Here is a 7,432-nt window from a genome sequence, read left to right as displayed (position 1 = left end):
ACATTGGTAGCAATAACCGGGTCTTGGTCCAGATGGTGCAGAACCGTAGTGTCGAGTAGCAGGTTTGGCATGTGGGGAACCAGCACCAGTCGATGGTGTCTTCGCTGGTACAGCTTGTTTTTTTCCTGATTGGGCGGCGATCAAAGCTGTCAATTGTCTCTGTATATCTGCCAGTTGCTTTGTAAGTTTTTCCAGTGTTGTACTTTCATGATCTTCCCCACCAGCATAAGCGTATTGTGCTTGAGTTGCGGCTCTTGTTTTGGATGGGCCGAGATGCTGCTTCATGCGAAGGGTCTTTGCTGCTTCTCGGTCCTCTTCTGTGCGCAATAGCAGCAATAGTTCAGCGAAGGATGGCGGATTTTGCTTACGTTGCCTGAGTTGGAGCTCGGAGATTAAGACATTGTCCCAACAGCCTCTACAAAACTGGTTGAGTAGGTGTTTATTGGTCTCCTCGTATGGAACTCCCCCTCTCTTGACAGCTAAATTGAGAGCAACTTGCAGCCGCTGAAGGTATGATGATGCCTTTTCATTTGCGTCTTGGAACGTGTCCATAAATTTAGCATAAAGCTCATCTCCGTCTTGCACAGTGCCGTATGCTGAATCCAGAATATGGAGATAGACTGCAGGCCGTGTTTCAGGCTTCAAGTGCTTGACCATGTCGGCAGCGGGAGGCAGAAGACTCTCAAAGATTTTGCGCGATCGCTGCAAATCGGAAACAGAGGAATCATTTAACAGTAAATCCACAGTAACACGCCATGTTTCATAATTGGTTTCATTCTGAGGCCGGGGCAACCTCCCAGAAAATACTCTGAGACGCTGGCTGGAGAGATGAAGCATCGCGCTGTCTTCGTTTTTAACGATGTGCTCAACCACATAACGTTGGACTTCTGGTGGGTTCAAGGTAGGTGCAGCAATATTTGGGAGAGAGGTTCTGGTTTGGGATTGGGGTTTATGTTCAGTGTCATCAGAGAGCAATTCCTGACTCTCGGTAGAGGCAGTGGGAGTTGACTGTGTTGCTTGGGCAGCAGAAATTGGCAGAGTTTTAGCTTGGACTGGCCCAAGCTGCGTAACAGAGTGACCAAGCAGGGACATCACATCGTTGAGGACCTCCGTAAAGTCCTTACCAGTTAGCTTAGCTAACTCTTTTAAATCAGATAAATATGCGTTTGTTTTCTGTTTCTCTATGCGAGTAGCGCAAACAGCGGACAATTCGGATATTTCATAAATTTTACCAATTCGACTCACAAAAGTGTAAGGCAAAATGTGACGCAGCGCGTTAATAGCATCAGTAAAAATATACTCAACAACCCACTTATGCCTAAACTCAGATTCCCAATCATCAATAATCTCACACTGACCAATCGAACCGTATTTAGACAAAAAATCCACGACCTCTTCAGCCTTTGTATCACACTCAATCAATACTGCATTATGTATATTTATGCCATGTTTCTCAATTATGTTCATTGTAAAGTTATACTCTGTCCACACACACACACAAACATACAACTTAAGCTGCTCTCTCTCCTGGCTAGCTCGCCACTAATTTTGTAACCTATACGTACTACAAATTTAATGCAATACTGTATATACGGGGTTTTATGGGCTCAGAACAGAAGACTAGGGTTTTCGACTTGGAGAGAGAAGGCAGAGCTTAAACTGTAGTTTGCTTGACACCGTGTATTAGACAATTTGTGAGGGACAGCAGATATATACATACAATAAGTTGAATGGCCATTCAACATGAAATAAATCGGGACAACAGTGACTATATACATACATACAATTCAAATTTCATTAATTAATATTTCTGGATCTGAAAAAATCTCAGTTCAGACTTAGAGTTCTTAGAAAAAAAAGGGTGGCAGTACAGCTCGTATACTGCAGGTTTAAAGATGGGGGAAAAAATGTAAAGGGTCGGCTCGAGAGCCTCCTACCCGCCCAAACCGAACAGGTGGTGGGGTTTCTGGCTGGAATCCTCCAAGAATACTCCTTGGACTAGATGCTCCTTTCTTTAGCTCGCCATCAAAACAAGAAAAGCCTGGCCTGTGTAAGAGCCAGGAACATTCTTTTAAATCCATGTGTACACAACATATCTTCTTTCCTCCATATTGTACAATATAAATCAATAACATCAAAATCACAATATGCAATAAAATGTCAAAATAACTATTAGCAGCATCAGTGCACTAAACATGCTTATTATCAAAACACATTTAAAAGTACATTTAACACACAAATAGTTATCAAAAGGTTTAAATCATAAACTTTGTATACAGACGATTGATAATATGCTACAAAGACTGTTGCAATGAAAACAATCGAAGAGGGATAAATGCTAACTGTACTATGTTCATAAATATGGACTCACCAACAGCTTAATGAGAAAGAGAAAAAAAACTCCGGCGCTGGTAGTCGGCTCTATAAAGTTACAAATTAGGCATTTTAGTTTATACATAGTTAGCACAATATTCCAGGTAAAAACGAGGATTAAAAACCTACCTCGAGCAAACAATCGATCTGTCAGCTGGCAACTTCCTGCTACCGGCTTATAAACCCAGCTAATTGGACCGCGGCAGTCACGTGACCAGGAAGCACGCACAGCGCTCAAAGAGTAACTAGTAAGCAAGAGCATACCAGTCAAATACAAAAAGGTATAAATTTGGCACCTGTGTTACACCATCGATCCTGTCTCAGAACCAGCCAACAAGGTGTCAAATTTAAAGTCACGTGACGCAGGTCTTGCAAAATAGCATAAAACAAGCAGTTAAGTGGGCTAACTGGGCAATATAGCTCCAAAATAGCTGATTGGCCTTGTGGTTAGAGTGTCTGCCTCGAGGCTAGAAGGTCGTGGGTTCAAACCCCAGACGAGTCATACCAAAGGCTACAAAAAATGGGACTCATTACCTCCCTGCTTGGCACTCAGCATCAAGGGTTGGAATTGGGGGTTAAGTCACCAAATGATTCCCTGCTCACTGCTCCCCTCACCTCCCAGGGGGTGAACATGGGGATGGGTTTCACCAAATTTCACCACAGTGCTGTTTCTGTGTGTGTGTGTGTTCTCTTCATTCTTTTTTTGTGTAAAGCACTTTGCTTGCCACTGTCCAGAGTCGGGACCCGGGGTGGACCGCTCGCCTGTGTATCGGTTGGGAACATCTCTGCGCTGCTGACCTGTCTCCGCTCGGGATGGTTTCCTGCTGACCCCACTATGGACTGGACTCATACTATTATGTTGGATCCACTATGGACTGTACTCTCACAATATTATGTCAGACCCACTCAACATCCATTGCATTCGGTCTGCCCTGGGGGGGTTACCCACATATGCGGTCCTCTCCAAGATTTCTCATAGTCATTCACATCGACGTCCCACCGGGGTGAGTTTTTCCTTGCCCTTATGTGGGCTCTGTACCGAGGATGTCGTTGTGGCTTGTGCAGCCCTTTGAGACACTTGTGATTTAGGGCTATATAAATAAACATTGATTGATTGACTTGCCTGTGTATAAAAAGTGCTAAATAAATAAAGTTTGATTTGATATAAATGGGGGAATTTAACTTTTTTTTTAACATCTAAATGAAATGATGAAATCCTTTATTATTTTAAAAATAAACATTTGTTGATAAACCCACCTCACCATGTTCATCATGTAGTCTCCACTTTATACATCATCCCTTTTTATCTAAAGGCTAACTTTAAACTTAAAAGGCAAAATTATGACACATGCATCTCTTTTATCCCTTGCGAGACAGTTTTATTGACACTGATTGTGTTTGCTGCTGTCCATGTCAGAGAATCCTACTAACTCCTCTGCCGGTAAGTACACTTTTTTACTCTTCCTCCAGGATTTCAAAGATTTTTGGGGAAATTGGGATTAAGAACCACTTCCCAGGTATTATAAGTTTTAAATCAAGGCTAAATCACAAATAAGCACTGTTAATGTTAGCAGAGGTAGCCTATACAGTACATTGCAGTTAGTCTCATAGGAAATATTTACTGGATAAATAAACACTCAGACATAAGTTGACTCCAGTGGAAACATGCACTCGTTTATTTTACAAACAAAAAACTGTTATAAGACACATCAGCCCTGCTCGTTAGAGGCGATTATGAGGATAATAGCAAGAATAGAAAAGCAAATATCAGAGCACAGTGAAAAAACTAAACTGACACTAAGCTAAGATGTTGATATTTTGACAAGATATCTTAGCATATATTGACCTACATTGGATTTATTAGCATTTGTAATGTACAGAATATATAATTAACGTGCTACCTTAGTTTTAGTGGGGTCTTGTAAACAATTATGATCATACTCAGTTATGGACAGTTAGGATTCATTTGTTTCAGACATGTTTAACAGTTCACATTAAGGAGCGTCACTTGGTTACATTTGCACAATTCAACTCTGAAAAAGAGTAAGAAAAAGCAAAGCTGAATTATTTCTACTCCTTCCATGCATTGTAGAGATGATTCATTCACACCATAATAACATTAAGTTTAGTTCATGTTCTGTGTAAAAGGAAAGGTGTTGGAATAACAATATAAATACAATCAAACATATAAAGACCAAATATATTGAGACCAAATATAAATACTGGTATAAAAATGTAGACTTAATTGTTTATTTCATAGCTAATCCATAGATTCAATACAGTAGAAAGTTATGGTGGTTGTCAGCGAATGTATTAATATAGTTATTGTTGACTTACGATGCAACAAGTCTTTGTGAGTCGGGGCTTTTATGTTCTTGTAGTTATGATGTCATATTCAGTATATGTGAAGTTCCTTGATGTCTTTCAAATCAAACCAAACTTTGTTCATTACATACATAGACAAATGGTAAACACAAAGTGCTGTACAACAAATAGAAAAGAAAACACACACACACACACACACCCCTTTTTTGACAAATTACAAAGCAAAAACAAAACACTGCCTGACACTGAGGATTAGTGGAAAATGCCACTTTTGAGGTGTCCACACTGGAGAATAACTAAAATTAACGCCATTTAAAAAACATCACTAAATATTTATGTAAAAAATAAAAAAAATACAAAAATGTAAGTACGTAAAAAATAAAAAAGAGAAACATTTATAAATAACAAATTAAAGTAATGCAAACATAACATTGAGAAAATAATACTAGTAATATTAATTAGTAAGATAGAAGACAACACAATCGATGATAAAAATCATTAGTTTAACACAGGGGTCACCAACGCGGTGCCCGCGGGCACCAGGTAGCCCGTAAGGACCAGATGAGTAGACCGCTGGCCTGTTCTAAAAATAGCTAAATATATATATATATATATATGTATATGTATATGTATATGTATATGTATATGTATATGTATATGTATATGTATATGTATATATATATATATATATATATATGTGGGCAGCACGGTGGACCAGTGTAGTGCATGTGCCTCACAATACGAAGGTCTTATATGTATATATATACATATATATTATAGGCAGTGTTGGGACTAACGCGTTACAAAGTAACGCGTTACTGTAACGCCGTTAGTTTCGGCGGTAACTAGTAATCTAACGCGTTGTTTTTTTATATTCAGTAACTCAGTTACCGTTACTACATGATGCGTTACTGCGTTATTTTACGTTACTTTTTATGTAGTATAAAGTGTGTTTTATCGGAGCGCTGCGTTCTGATTCTTCTTGTGTCACAAGCCGGAGAAGAGAGAGAGACATGCGCTCTGTGTGGGTGTGTCTGAGTGTGAGTGTGGGGAGCGAGGGGGGGGGGGGGGGGGGGGGCGTGTCTGATCATGGCGGAGCCAGAAGTCCAGTTTGCTAACATGGATATATTTTCACTACTTTTCTTTTGTCGAGCACAAAGAAAATAACATTTTAGTTAAATGTAAATTGTGCTTTGGATCAAAGATGCCATCTACTGCCCAAAACAGCAATTCAAATCTGCTGAAACAAGCTACATAGCAACATGCTTCGACGAAGCTAGTAAAGAGAGACAGAGACTCTGATGCCACTTCACCTCCACCACCACCACCATTCACCGCTGAAGGTACACACTCTGTCAATCAATGTTCCCTCTAATTGTTCATGTGTGTGAGCAAACGCAAAAACTCCCTGAGCATTGAGTGGAGCCCATGTGAGCAACATCACACGTGCACACTGTGGCTACACCAGCAGCACACCTGTCCCAAACCTCACTAAATAACAACTTACATCTCCATCCATCCATCCATTTCCTACCGCTTGTCCCTTTCGGGGTCGCTGGAGCCTATCTCAGCTGCATTCGGGCGGAAGGCAGGGTACACCCTGGACAAGTCCCCACAGGGCCAACACAGATAGACAGACAACATTCTCTTATTATTATAATCAAATGACAGCAGTCATTTCCATTTCTAATATAAGTGTTTAGGCCCACTTATAATGACAATAACAAAAAATATTGTTTTTCATGAACTGTGTACTTGTATTGTTTGTCTGGGTGGAGGTCCTGCTTTGGAAATAATTTGTACCCCTTTCAGACATTGCATTTAGTTCCCATTAAAACATTCACATGTTGCACAATGAGATGTAAGCACGGGATCATGTGTACATTCCTGCAACTTCCTGTTTGTAAAAAATATATTTTTATTAGTATTTATTTAATATACTAACAGCATTTAATGATTAATATTTATAAATTAAGATTCCTAATAAATGACACTAGAATAAGCACACATTTGATTGGTAAATCATAGTGTAACGACCTGGAATGACACTTTATGTGTGGTGTTGGAGTTGTCCGACTTTTTGTGTGGCTGTAAACGCATCACTGGCTAAGTGCCATATGTGCATGTGTTGGCGCACGTGAGAGAGCGAGCGGCTGCTGTTGATATAACAAAGTTGCTTTTGGTCTGGTTTGTACTGCAGAAAATGACCAGTTTTGCTAGATATCATTTTTTTTACTAATGTTTTGGTGATGTGTTTATGGCCGACAGTAAAGAGTTTTGCTCAGTAAAGTGATGGATGGAATTCATGTCCTCAAAGCGTCTCGACAGACGTTACAATATTTGAACAATGATGACGAAAACGGTTTTCTCTGCCGTGTCCGTGTCGTGTCGAAAATTGTTATGCGCTTATTTTTTTATTTGATTTTGTGCATGGCATAGATTTGCCGTGCGCAGAGGACGCTTGAGCAGTGCGCAATTGCACATGCGCGCTCCTGAGAGGGAACGTTGCTGTCAATTCTCTTATATACTCTTTCATTCTAGACTTCTAGAGTGTTTGATTATCACATCACTCTAAATGTATAGACTATAAAGTTCACAAACATAAAGAGGGATGCTAGTGGGCCAGGCCAATCTTTCCTTATCTCTAAACTAAAACTGGGGAAATGTGTAGTGTTCTGGGTTTCAGACATGATTTTGTATAAGAATTACTTGAGGAAGAAAATGCCTGGTTAGA

The 7,432-nt window shown here is 39.9% G+C and overlaps 1 long non-coding RNA gene across 1 annotated transcript in view; it reads left to right on the top strand.

The window, feature by feature from the left end:
* Positions 1-3,730: 3,730 nt before the first annotated feature.
* LOC133570159 (uncharacterized) overlaps positions 3,731-7,432 on the top strand; it is an 8,451-nt gene continuing 4,749 nt past the window's right edge. Inside the window, exon 1 of the long non-coding RNA XR_012051243.1 lies at positions 3,731-3,814. This is a non-coding gene — a long non-coding RNA (uncharacterized lncRNA). The remainder of the gene's footprint in view (positions 3,815-7,432) is intronic.

This window comes from Nerophis lumbriciformis, linkage group LG27 (assembly GCF_033978685.3).
Source record: "Nerophis lumbriciformis linkage group LG27, RoL_Nlum_v2.1, whole genome shotgun sequence".
NCBI lineage: Eukaryota > Metazoa > Chordata > Actinopteri > Syngnathiformes > Syngnathidae > Nerophis > Nerophis lumbriciformis.
This window is presented reverse-complemented; position numbering and strand designations above follow the sequence as displayed.